The sequence below is a fragment of the Cucurbita pepo genome, chromosome 10, assembly GCF_057944985.1.
Source record: "Cucurbita pepo subsp. pepo isolate OVF chromosome 10, ASM5794498v1, whole genome shotgun sequence".
NCBI classification, from domain to species: Eukaryota; Viridiplantae; Streptophyta; class Magnoliopsida; order Cucurbitales; family Cucurbitaceae; genus Cucurbita; species Cucurbita pepo.
This window is the reverse complement of record NC_141807.1, coordinates 15284755-15297715: the sequence shown is the minus strand read 5'-3', so window position 1 is coordinate 15297715 and position 12961 is coordinate 15284755. Positions and strand designations below refer to the sequence as shown.

The 12961-nt window shown below is 34.4% G+C and overlaps 3 non-coding genes across 3 annotated transcripts; 2 read left to right on the top strand and 1 right to left on the bottom strand.

Moving 5' to 3' along the window:
• Positions 1-9500: 9500 nt before the first annotated feature.
• Positions 9501-9572, bottom strand: TRNAE-UUC (transfer RNA glutamic acid (anticodon UUC)). Its single transcript has one exon. It is a non-coding gene; the product is annotated as a tRNA-Glu (tRNA).
• Positions 9573-10654: 1082 nt separating this feature from the next.
• On the top strand, positions 10655-10726 carry TRNAC-GCA (transfer RNA cysteine (anticodon GCA)). Its single transcript has one exon. It is a non-coding gene; the product is annotated as a tRNA-Cys (tRNA).
• Positions 10727-12335: 1609 nt separating this feature from the next.
• TRNAQ-UUG (transfer RNA glutamine (anticodon UUG)) lies at positions 12336-12407 on the top strand. Its single transcript has one exon. It is a non-coding gene; the product is annotated as a tRNA-Gln (tRNA).
• Positions 12408-12961: the final 554 nt, after the last annotated feature.

Sequence of the window (12961 nt, the reverse complement as noted above, 5' to 3'; positions counted from 1 at the left end):
TCTTTCTTAAAAGGATTGTGACGACAGATGACCTAGGTAAAACTTCTATTGGGAGATCAGTGCAATAGAGAATCTGTGTCCCTTTCCTGAAACCTTCAGCGGACAACATAACAAAGAGTTCCTAGAAAAAATATTATAGAACAATTTGTGTAATGCCTTTGAAGTTAGGCTCGAGGCTCTATCTTATCTCCCAAGAATATGGTTCATTCTCTATTCACATAGAAATTCTGCAATAGAAAGTGGTACCCTCATCTTCTTTTACAAAACTTTCTCAAGTCCTCATGGAATGATTTGAAAGTGGTACCCTCATCTTCTTTTGTAAGACTACCTCGGCCTTCAGGGAATGATTATGCCATGTTGATTTTTAGAGAAGGGAGTAGGAGTAAGAGTACATGGTTGTTTATGGTCCAAGTCCCGAAAAGGTAAGTCTTCCTGTCAAGAAAGGAGAGGAATCCTCTTAGTTTCCAAAATTTGAAGAGAATCATACATACACAAATTTCCTTTGTTTGTTTATTCTTGTTGTTTGCTCTCTTCAATTAACATGTTATAAAGACACTTGTAAATTATAATTAAATATAGCTTCCTTTTTCTTTTTTCTTTCCAAATATCCATTTGAATTACTTCTTGGTTCAAGGTTTAAAAAATCTATTTCAAATCTTATTATATTGCATGCTTCAATTTGATATAATTGTTGGGGGTATTTTGAGAATCAAACTCGAGACATCTTGCACCACTAGACCAAATGCCTTGGAGTGGATCTATCATTTTTAGTTGCTCGTCCATATTTTTTTATGGGCCTCAATATTTGAAATTTATCCACATGTTTTGGTTTCAATTCTAGAAATAGAAATGATATCCATAGAAATACATAATTTTACAATGCAAATAAGAAAAACTCGTGATCAAGTTTTAGATAAAAGTAGCAAACATGTTGATAGATATAAAAATAAATTCAAGTTCTTTCTCGGGCCTAATTATCAATTGGAAAAGATTTAGCTGATATGAATTGTTATTGGTTTGATACCAATAACAACCGTCATTTTAGTATGCTAAGGATCCATATGTGTCCATGAAAATTAGTTAATGCTATATTTTTCTTATATTGGCCCTAATATCAATCAACCAAATGCATTAGTTGAAAATGTATTTAATATTTTTCTTTTGTCCTTTTCTTTTTTTGAAGGGTCTTATGTCTTCATTCCAATTGAAAAATGATATTTTGTTTGGTAATTTTAAACTCATTATTTTTGTTTGTTCATTCCACCTAATTTGTAAAAAAAAAATCATACCACTAGACCAAATGCCCTTATAGTGGATCTTTCATTTTTAGTTGCCCGTGTGTATATGTTTTCCGCACCTCAATATATGAAATTTATCCACATATTTTTGTGCTTTAGAACCTACTATTATTGTCATGTTAACTTCACATGGTCTATCACACGGTTCAAGCAGCATTGCCCCTAGAGCCCATGCATTCCTTTGGGATAGATATGTTAAAAATTAGGCCCATTTGATAACTATATTTTTTTTTTCAAAATTATGTGTTTTATCCTTTTATAAATATATAAAAAAAAAATAAAAAAAAAAAAACATTTGAAATTTAAGCAAAATTTCACACCAAACTAAGTTTTATTTATTTATTTTTTTCTTTATTTTAGTTTTCCAAACATAGATTGATCTGGAGTGGCTAGTTTTCAAAACTACTTTGCTACAATTGAACAATATTTATATTGTAAAATAGGATTAACTTCCTTTAAGTTTATGTAGTTTCTTTTTATTACTATGTTTACTTCTATCTCATGTTACTCCATTTATATTTACTTCCTTTTATATAAAAATTCACCGTAATTAATAAATTCATGTGCTTAATACATTCCCTACAAAAATAAACTTGTTTGTATGAGGATAAATTACAATGAATAAGAAGAAAAGAAATCTCAAAAATAAGTAGAAGGTTGAGAATTTCACTCAAACACACAATGTCAAAGCGTGACTACATGGCTCACATGCAATTCTACCACAAGAATGACATGAAACTTGCATAGATGATGCTCGGATTTTGAAGGGGAACTTCTCAACTTGAGAGATCAATTTCATTCATTACAAATCGGATTTTACATAATAATTTGAAGGTCATCTAGGTCATGAACCGAAGGTAAATTACCTTAGGGGCATTATGGTCATTTTACACCGTTTCTTGGTTTACCTACTTATCCTTATCCAATGACCACCAAATTTCATATCTAACCTCAACATACTATAATATTCTCAGTATTAAAATTTGATTGGCAGCGGAGCTCATATAGTGGGTTATTTTAACGTTACTTAAATCTCGAGCTATTTGACCGGTTCAGGGTCTTAACTCACGGTTCTTTGGGTTTTTCTTTCATATATCCGGAATTCATACTTGGTTTAGGGTTCATATAAAATCCAAGAGATTTCTACAAGTATTTCTTAACAAAAAGTCCAAGGTGGCTACTTGCCTCGTCGTCGACGTTTGGGGCGTCCATTCTTGAGCTTCCAGTATCTGAATTATTTCAAATTTCCTTCCACGTACTCCTTATTATGTCTAGTATCTGAAACCATAAGATTTTCTATGAGAATCGGTCTGAAATAGGGTTAAAATTGAGAAAACCCGAGAAAAGATCAAATTTTGAGTTGACTTGGACAGTTCAGTTGAAACTCGAAGATGCGCATTTTTCGCGTCGCCGCCATTTGAAACTCGGCATGTACAGCCATATTTACAAGGTTTCTCTCCTCGATTTCTTCGTGAAACTTAAAGATGGATGTTACAAGAAAGGGTTAGGAATTCTTAAAGATGGATGGATGTTAAAACAAAGGATTTCTTATTGGGTAGCCGATTCTAGAGGTTTCAAGGCCCTATTTCTTCATTGAACCCCTTCCATATCCTATCTTCAGGCTAAAGGAATTGGTTTGGAGGAACGTCTTTGAGTGTAGGAACTTAATTTCAAAAAATTATTCTCGGTATGCAACTCACTTGAAACGCCAGATTTTCGATCTCATGGGTAGCTTGTTCTATGATGTCTCAGCTCTCAATTCCTTCATCATGTTTACTCGACTTCTTCCTTTGAAGCTAGAGGAATCCTTAATTTGAAGGAAAAGAGATCGTAGATAGGAATTTTGACTCTTATCCCCAATTTAATTTCGAAACCTATTTCCTTCAATTTGGCACGCTCTCGAGGTTATTTTTCTTCGTGGTCTTCTATGGAAGCATTCCTTGGAGGTGCAGAAACTGATTGGAATCATTCTTGCTCGACGAATCATCATGTATCCTCAGATTGGATTTTCAACTTTTTCTTGAAGTTTTTCAATGGCTGATTGAATTGGGGGAATGGTTTCTAGGCACTTTCAGCACTCTATTCCTTCATAGAACTTGTGGGTAATCTTGTTGAGAAACGATAAGAATAAGTTTGAAGAGAAATGGTGGAGGATTTCTCAAGAATTTGGAAGAAATCTGAGAGTAGGAGACCCATAATCTAAACGTTTATTGTCTTCGATTGTGGGATCGACCTTTCTCGATTCTTATTCCGTATTGTTGCTCCTACTTCAGACTTTATAGGAGGAGCTTAAACTGACATTGAGAGTTCCAGATTCTTCGATATTTAGAAGTTTGAAGAGAAATGGTGGAGGATTGCTCTCGAATTTGGAAGAAATCTGAGAGTAAGAGACCCACAATCTAAACGCTTATTGCCTTCGATTGGGGGATCGACCTTTCTCGATTTTTATTCCGTATTGTTGCTCCTACTTCAGACTCTATAGGAGGGGCTTAAACTGACATTGAGAGCTCCAGAATCTTCGTTATTTAGAGATCCAACTTCCTGGATAATTTCTCAGAGATATGACCTCCGATCATATCCTTACCGACTTGGCTTTGTATACTAGTCGTTGGATGTGATGATCCGTCCGTGTTCGTTCTTCATCATATCAAATTTTGGAGGAGATCCGACAGTTGAAATTTGAGTTCGAAGGATTTTGCTCGGATGGTCACGATAGATGCTCTGATTCTAATTAGAGTGGCATTTCTGTAATTATTCATTCTTCTAGGGGTATTTTGGTAATTTGCCACTTTCTGAATATTTTATTATTATTTTTCTCGAAAAATCCATAATTTTTCTACAAATTGCTCATCACTTTTTGATCATTTTTGGCTTATTTTGAATCTTGAGATTCCTTCTAGATAAGGAATTACAAATCCGGAAAGATTCTTGATTATTGATAAAATGACTTTTTTGCCCTTTTCATTTACTTTTTCCTTTCCAATCCTCTTCAAAAGGCCTTTTAACACCTTGAAATCACTTGTTAGGGTACACGAGTGACCTGACTAAGTCCTTTGTTCTTGCTTAATCCTTTAATTTTTTTTTCCTTTCTATCCTTTGGGTCTTTCATGAGTGGCTTATTCTTATGGGAGCTAATTTCCTTCATTTTTGGGGTGTTACATATACATACTAGTTACAAACACAAAATAAGAAGCAGACTCAAAATAAGAACAAAAAATACTAGATTAAAAATAGAGGTTAGTCCATGGCCCACACTCCAAAGTCCACTCTCATCCACGACCAACTCTTAGTTACTTGAAAAAAAAATTGATAAACATGGAGTGAGTAAAACTTAGTAAGTAGTCTACTAGTAGGTTCTTAATCGTGACCTTAAGCTAGGATATTACTTCTTGTTATGTTTTCAGGATCTTAGAACTTAGAGGTCATCGTGTCATGTATCATATACTGATCCTAGAAACCTTCCCCTAAAATAACCTTCAATTTTCTCCCCATGAACACATGAATGGTGTCGTCATAATCATGTAATTCTACTGGTAAATCGTGGTGCAGGACATCTCGTTTAGCTGATGGGAAAGGTAGGCCTATCATAACATCCAGCTCATGATACATATTGCATGACATCCTACCTAAAGAGGAATATGGGCCTTTGAGTACACATTGTAATGCAGATAATGGTGGATCCTACCAACTTATTTAACATGTTATTCACATAGTTCTAGGTACTTGGTACATGGATTATTGATGAACCTAGGTTTATACATAATGTCATGGGTTAGGCTTTAGGAGTTGAGGTTTTAGCTTAGGAAAACATTAGAGAGTAACATAACGTGGACTAATTCGTGTGAAAATCTACTAGCACTTTCAGGACCACTTTCATTCTCGATTTTTCTGAATCTTCTGCCAGAAAAGTCTTCTCCGATCAGAGCCTTCCTTTTTTAAACACCTTGAAATTCTTATTCTATAAAAAATTTAATGATTCCGGAAGTTTATAAAAATTAGAAAATGTACCATTTTCTCAATGTTTTTTCAATTTTACTTGTTCTTTGCTTCTAGATACAACCTAGTAGGGATTATACACCGTCTCTTATTGGAGACCTTGAGTGTTGCAAATTCTACTCTCCTTTGAAAACTTTCGGTCATCGAAAGTGCTTATTCTAAAATAGGTCAGGGTACAAGGTTCTTATTTGCCTTCTGTTTTCCAAATGGCTTCTTCTACTCTATGATTCTTCCATAGGACGTTAACAAGAGAGATTTCCTTGTTTCTCAATCATTTCACTTTATTGTCTATTATTTGAATCAGGTCTTCTTTATATGTTTGGTCATCTCTCAAGAAGAGAGTTTGATGAGCCAGTACGTGTGAACGATCTAAGGTATACTTCTGTAGTATGGATACATGAAAGATATTATGTACTGCAGACAAGTTTGGGCATTGCCCGATTCTATAGGCCACAGATCCAATCCTTTCTAATATCTCAAAGGACTGGATAAACCTAGGGCTTAGCTTCCCCTTTTTACCCTACCTGAGCTCCCCTCTCATGGGGTGCTACCTTTAGGAATATATGATCCCCTACCTACAATTCCATGTCCTTGCGCCTTAGGTCTGCATAGCTTTTCTCTGGGCTTTGTGCGGTTTATATCCTAGCTTTAATCTTCTGGACTGCGGCGTTGGTAATTTGCACCAGCTCTGGCCCAATAGTTGTCGTTTGCCCCCCTTCTTTCCAAAAGATAGGGGATCGAAATCTTCGTCTATAGAGAACCTCGTATGTGGCCATTTGTATGTTGGCTTGGCAAATATTATTATAAGAGAATTTCATAAGGGGTAGGTACTTAACATGTCTTCCAATATTTGCTTGAGCATTTTTGTTTGACCATCTTTTTATGGGTGGAATGTCGTACTATAACTGCGTACCCAATACCTTTTGTTAAATTTTCGAGAAGGGATATTTAAATCTGGCATCTCGGTCTAATACTATTGCCTTTTGTTGAATTTTAAGAAGTGTACCCAATACCTTTACTGATGAATATTCATTTTTAATGTTAGCAAGAGTAGCTTAGTTAGGAGATTGTTAGACTGAAGATTTGAAGGTCACACGTGTTTTATCCACGTTCACGTTCACCGCACCTGTTTCAATTTGCATGACTATTCAATAAAAAATTAGTCATTATTTCTTTTTAAAATCTCAATGAATCAGCGAAAATATCTTTACCGATAAATTTTCATTTCTAATGATTGTGGGGATAGCTCAGTTGGGAGAGCGTTAGACTGAAGATCTGAAGGTGTCACGTCTTCGATCCACGTTCACCGCACTTGGTTCACGTTGCATAATTTGACTATTCTTTTCAAAATTAGTGAATATTTATGTTTAAAATATAATGAATTAGTGGAAATACCGTCACGTTTTTGTTGACTAAGTTGCATAACTTGACTATCAAATCTAAAACATGTGATTATTCATTTTTCGTTTTTTATCCGGTATAGGTTGACTAAGTTGCATATCTTGACTATCAAATCTAAAACATGTGATTATTCATTTTTCGTTTTTTATCCGGTATAGGTTGACTTTTTCGTTTTTTATCCGGTATAGGTTGACTAAGTTGCATAACTTGACTATCAAATCTAAAACATGTGATTATTCATTTTTCGTTTTTTATCCCGTATAGGTTGACTAAGTTGCATAACTTGACTATCAAATCTAAAACATGTGATTATTCATTTTTCGTTTTTTATTCCGTATAGGTTGACTAAGTTGCATAACTTGACTATCAAATCTAAAACATGTGATTATTCATTTTTCGTTTTTTATCCCGTATAGGTTGACTAAGTTGCATAACTTGACTATCAAATCTAAAACATGTGATTATTCATTTTTCGTTTTTTATCCTAACTTGACTATCAAATCTAAAACATGTGATTATTCATTTTTCGTTTTTTATCCGGTATAGGTTGACTAAGTTGCATAACTTGACTATAAAATCTAAAACATGTGATTATTCATTTTTCGTTTTTTATCCGGTATAGGTTGACTAAGTTGCATAACTTGACTATCAAATCTAAAACATGTGATTATTCATTTTTTATGTTATTCATTTTTTATGTTATTTGGGATCACTTAGTTGCGATTATAACACCTTATAGTTTAGTTGATTATTATTTCTTTTTTAAAATATAATGAATTAGTGGAAATAGCTTTACTTATGAATTTTTATTTTTAACGTTAGCAGGGATAGCTCAGTTGGGAGAGTGTCAAACTAAAGATTTGAAGGTGACGTGTTTGTTTAATCTCCACGTTCACCGCACCTGTTTCCATTTGCATAAGGTGACTATTCAATAAAAATTTAGTTATTATTTATTTTTAAAATTTCAATAAATAATGAATTAGCATAAATACCTTTACTTATGATTTTTTTTTTCAAATATTAGCGAAGATAACTTGATTTCACCGCACTTGATTCACGTCACATAACTTGACTCCTAACTATTCAATTTAAAATTAGTGATTATTTCTTTTTAAAATATCAATAAATTAGTTGAATGTTAGTGGGGATAGCTTAGTTGGGAGAGGGTCACTTTAGATCTCAAGGTTACGTGTTCGAGTTGAAGGAAGTGTCATAAGGCTAACTTTTTTTCAATTTTATTGATTTTTATTTGATTTTATTTCAATTTTGTCAAACTCACTCAGGTACTCATCTCAATCATTTGAGCTTTGTTGGCCTTCAATAACAATCATTTCAGCCTTGTTGGCGTTCAATAAGAGAGACCTTGGAAATAACCTGTAACTATTCAACTGGATTATCACATTAACAATTTGAATCAAATAAAGTGACATTAACCATTTGAATCACCTCAACCCCACTTGTTGAACTTGACCAAATGTCTATAACATCACACTAACAAAGGTACAAAGTAACACAAACAAAGGTACAAAGTAACACTAACAAAGGTACAAAGTTCATAAAAGTCTTTTTAATCTAAAATACCATTGAACTTGATCATTATAGTGCCTCTCAAACGTAGGTAAAGTTTAAATTCGGGCCTCCTTGTCAAACTCACTCGGGTGCTCATCTAAACCATGATGGCGTTCAACAAGAGAGACCTCGAAAATAGCCGGATTATCGCATTAACCATTTGAATCACCTAAACCCCACTCGTTGAAATTGAAAGAAATATCTATAACATAACACTAACGTAGGTACGATGTCCATAAAAGTCTTTTTAATCTGAGATACTATTGAACTTGACCATTAAAGTTCCCCTCAAAATGAGGTAAAGTTTAAATATAATTGGTGACAAAAGATGAAACTATAAAATAAAAAGAAATAAGAAAATAATATTCAATTTCAGAGAATCAAACCAGAATCTCCTAGGTGAAAGCCAAATATCCAAACCATTGGACAACAATGAATTTTTGGTGTAGTTGTCCTAAAGTCTTTTGTCTAATCGCTGAAGAGTTTTACTATGATGTTTTAGGTAATGTCTAACTCTTCGACACGTCGTTTCATGTGTGTGATAGAGTTCTCAAAGTTACCGCGACGTTTCGAGCTGTTTGATCGTGTGGCTGTTTCTTCAAAAGGGTCAACATCAAACGTCAGGTCTTTGATTGGCAACCCATCCAGAGGAGCGTCGATTGCATCGATTCCATCAACAGTCTTCCCATGAGTTTATGGTGCATGACCCATTTTTTATACCATTCACCTTCGAGCGCCAACATAGTTTTGCATCGTCCATGAGATGCATTGCGACCAACGTAACTCTTAGGTCCTATGAGCAAGTTCCAGTAACCTTCAAGTATTGTTCTACGTCAAAAATAAAGCTTTTTAATTCCTTAGCATCCCGATTTCCATTTAAGGGGTTGTGTTCTTGGATTTTAAGTTTGTTAAGCCCACATGAACTTGGCTTGAGGTATGGTTCTCTACTGCCAAACTTGTCAAACTCACTCGGGTGCTCATCTCAACTATGATGTCGTTCAACAAGAGAGACCTCGAAAACGACTGGATTATCGCATTAACCATTTGAATCACCTGCTCATCTCAACCATGATGTCGTTCAACAAGAGAGACCTCGAAAACGACTGTATTATCGCATTAACCATTTGAAATTGAACAAAATATCTATAAAATAACTCGAACAAAGGTACGAAGTTCATAAAAGTCTTTTTAATCTAAGATAGAAACTGTAAAATAAAATGAAATAAGAAAATAATATTCCATTGCCGGGAATCGAACCCAGGTCTCCTGGGTGAAAGCCAGATATCCAAACCGCTGGACGACAATGGATTTTTGGTGTAGATGTCCTGAAGAATTTTGTCAGATCGCTGAAGAGTTTTAGCATGATCTTTTGCTTAATGTCTAACTCTTCTACACGTCCTTCCCTATGTGTGTTAGAGTTCTTAGGGCTACCGCAAAGTTTCGAGCTGTTCAATTGTGTAACTCTTTCTTCAAAAGAGTCAACATCAAACGTCAGGTCTTTAATTGGCAACCCTCAAGGGGAGCGTCGATTGCATCGATTCCATCAACGGTCTTCCCATGAGTTTATGGTGCATGACCCATTTTTTATATCATCCACCTTCGAGCGCCACCGTCCATGAGATGCATTGTGGCCAATGTAACTCTTAGGTCCTATGAGCAAGTTCCTGTAACCTTAAAGTATTGTTCTACGTCAAAAATAAAGTTTTTTAATTCGTTAGCATCCCGGTTCCCATTTAAGGATTTCTGTTTTTGGATTTTCAGTTTGTTAAGCCCAACATGAGCTTGGCTTGGGGTGTGGTTCTCTACGACCCTCCTTATCAAACTCACTCTGGTGCTCATCTCAATCATCTCAGCCATGATGGCGTTCAACAAAAGAGACCTTGAAAATGACCGGATTATCACATTAACCATTTGAATGACCTCAACCTCACTTGTTGAAATTGAACCAAATATCTATGACATAACACTATTAAAGGTTCAAAGTTCATAAAAGTCTTTGTAATCTAAGATACTATTGAACTTGACCATTATAGTGCCTCTCAAACCAAGTTCATAAAAGTCTTTTAAATTTAAGATACTATTGAACTCATCCATTATAGTGCTTCTCAAACCTAGGTAAAGTTTAAATATAATTGGTGACAAAAGATGAAACTATAAAATAAAAGAAATAAGAAAATAAAATTTCATTGTCGAGAATCAAACTCGGGTCTCCTCGATGAAAGCCAGATCTTCTGTGTAATGTCTAACTCTTGGACACGTTTTTTTATGTGTGTGATAGAGTTCTCAGAGCTACCGCCACGTTTCTTGTTGTTCGATCTTCTGTGGCTCTCTTTACACTTTTGGACTGACACTTCGTAGAAGGGGTCACTAAGGTTGAAATCATGAAAAATGGGTCCATAGCTCAGTGGTAGAGCATTTGACTGCAGATCAAGAGGTCATCAATTCGAATCTGGTTAGGCCCTTTTATTTTGGACAGACACTTTGTTCGATTTACTCCCGACCATCGAGTGTCTAAAGGAAAAGAAATAAGAATAATTACCGATTCCAAACCTTATTCAAAGTCCTAGTGTGGTATCCAAGCACCCACTAGTCCTAGTGTGGTATCCAAGCACCCACTATGAACATGGTTAAAAACTTAGCACCACTATTCTCGAACAAGAACCAATAAATCATTAAGAAAATAGTGTGGTCTTAGCGCCACTATTAATATGGTAGAGAAATAAAAAAATGTTACCCTCACTTGTGTGGTGCTGCCATAAGTGATCAATAGAAATATTTTAAGCACTTTTCTCTTGTACTCCTTATAATATTACCTTTTAAGGTGGTAAATATTTGTGGGTTTTAAGCACTTTTCTCTTGTACTCCTTATAATTTTATCTTTTAAGGTTGTAAATATTTGTGCACAGGTGACTATTATGATTATCAGTCAACTGAGTAATAGATATATTTTAAGCACTTTTCTCTTGTACTCCTTATAATTTTACCTTTTAAGGTTGTAAATATTTGTAGGTTTTAAGCACTTTTCTCTTGTACTCCTTATAATTTTACCTTTTAAGGTTGTAAATATTTGTAGGTTTTAAGCACTTTTCTCTGGTACTTCTTATAATTTTACCTTTTAAGGTTGTAAATATTTGTGCACGGGTGACTATTATGATTATCAGTCAACTGAGTTAAGTGGAAATAAATTTTGAAGATGAAATTAAAGTATTAATTTTGATGTCATCTTTACCTTAGTTTTGGGATATTGTTATTAATGAGATTCAATCTAATGCCATTAGTAATTCACAATGATAATATTCAAAATACTTGACAAAAAAGAATGGTCAACATAAGATATTTGAAACAAATAAATGTTTTGTCCTCTATGATATATCAAATCACTCATTTGAAATTCCTTAATAATAAACGTGAAGTCTTACATCTTTAATAGAGAAAAGTTCCTTAAACAGAAGTCCTATTAGATACTTCTAAGCATTTAGAGATCAACTAGACACAAAGCTAAACATTCTAAAAAAAATTAGGGGTTAAACTTTCCGGTTAACGTAATTTAAGAAACTTATGAGTTTTATATTATCAAGAGTTTAATTGAGCTAGGTCGATTCAATCTAGTGGACCCAAGAATTGAACCGAACCAAACCAACTACTTAGTAACATGATTTAGTGTAAGCATTTTCACGCAAAGTAGAAGCAATAATGGAGGGTTTGCAATAATATAGTTTTCACCCCTTGTTTCTCGAGTGAATATTGAAATAATATGGTTTTCCTGTTAAGTTTTGCACGGAAGAAAGAAAGACTGGGATGTAAAGTATTATTTCAATTTGTTTGTAATATACAATAATATATAAATTAATTATAAGAAATATATAAAATTACATGTTCTCCAAGAGCTTCAATCAACACTAGAGGGTTACTTTTGCAATCACTCTAAAGGTGCTCAAGATCACAACGAGTTAGATAAAACAGCTCTAGAACTTTGAATCCAATAACTTGAGTTTGACTCGTGATAGAATCTCTCTTCTTGTGGAATCTGCATAAAATAGGAAAACCATTCCAAAATCAATTTTTACAAGGGGTTCTATGGTGTAGTGGTTAGCACATTGGACTTTGAATCCAATGGCCTCAGTTCAACTCTCGGTAGGACCTTTTTAAGAAATGACCTTGATGCGAAAACACAGAATAAGGAACGACAACACAAGACATTTTAAAACAAAAGGGTGTTTTCTAGCATTCGAAAACACAAATTTTCTCGAGGCATAAGGTGTAACATTCTTGAGTTATTCCGAACTTGCTCTGCTATCATTTGAACCCATAATAACTAGCATGAGTTTTCGGTTCCGAACTTGCTCCAAACAATATCATTTGAACCCATAATAACTAGCATGAGTTTTAGGTTCCGAACTTGCTCCAAACAACTTGAAATCTTGAATTTATTCTCATGTCATATAAAATAGACCCTTACAAAAAATAGTTGGTAATTTGGAGCATGTCTAAACCTTGAGCTAGGCTATGACTTCTTGTTTTGTTTGGAGCATGTCTAAACCTTGAGCTAGGATATGACTTCTTGTTTCGTTTTCAGGAACTAACCTTAGTGGTTTTCATGTCATGCATCGTATTTTAACCATGAAAACTCTTGCGAAGTAACTCTTAATTTTCTCTCCATGAGTGCATAAGTGGCATTGTCATAATCGTGGCATCCT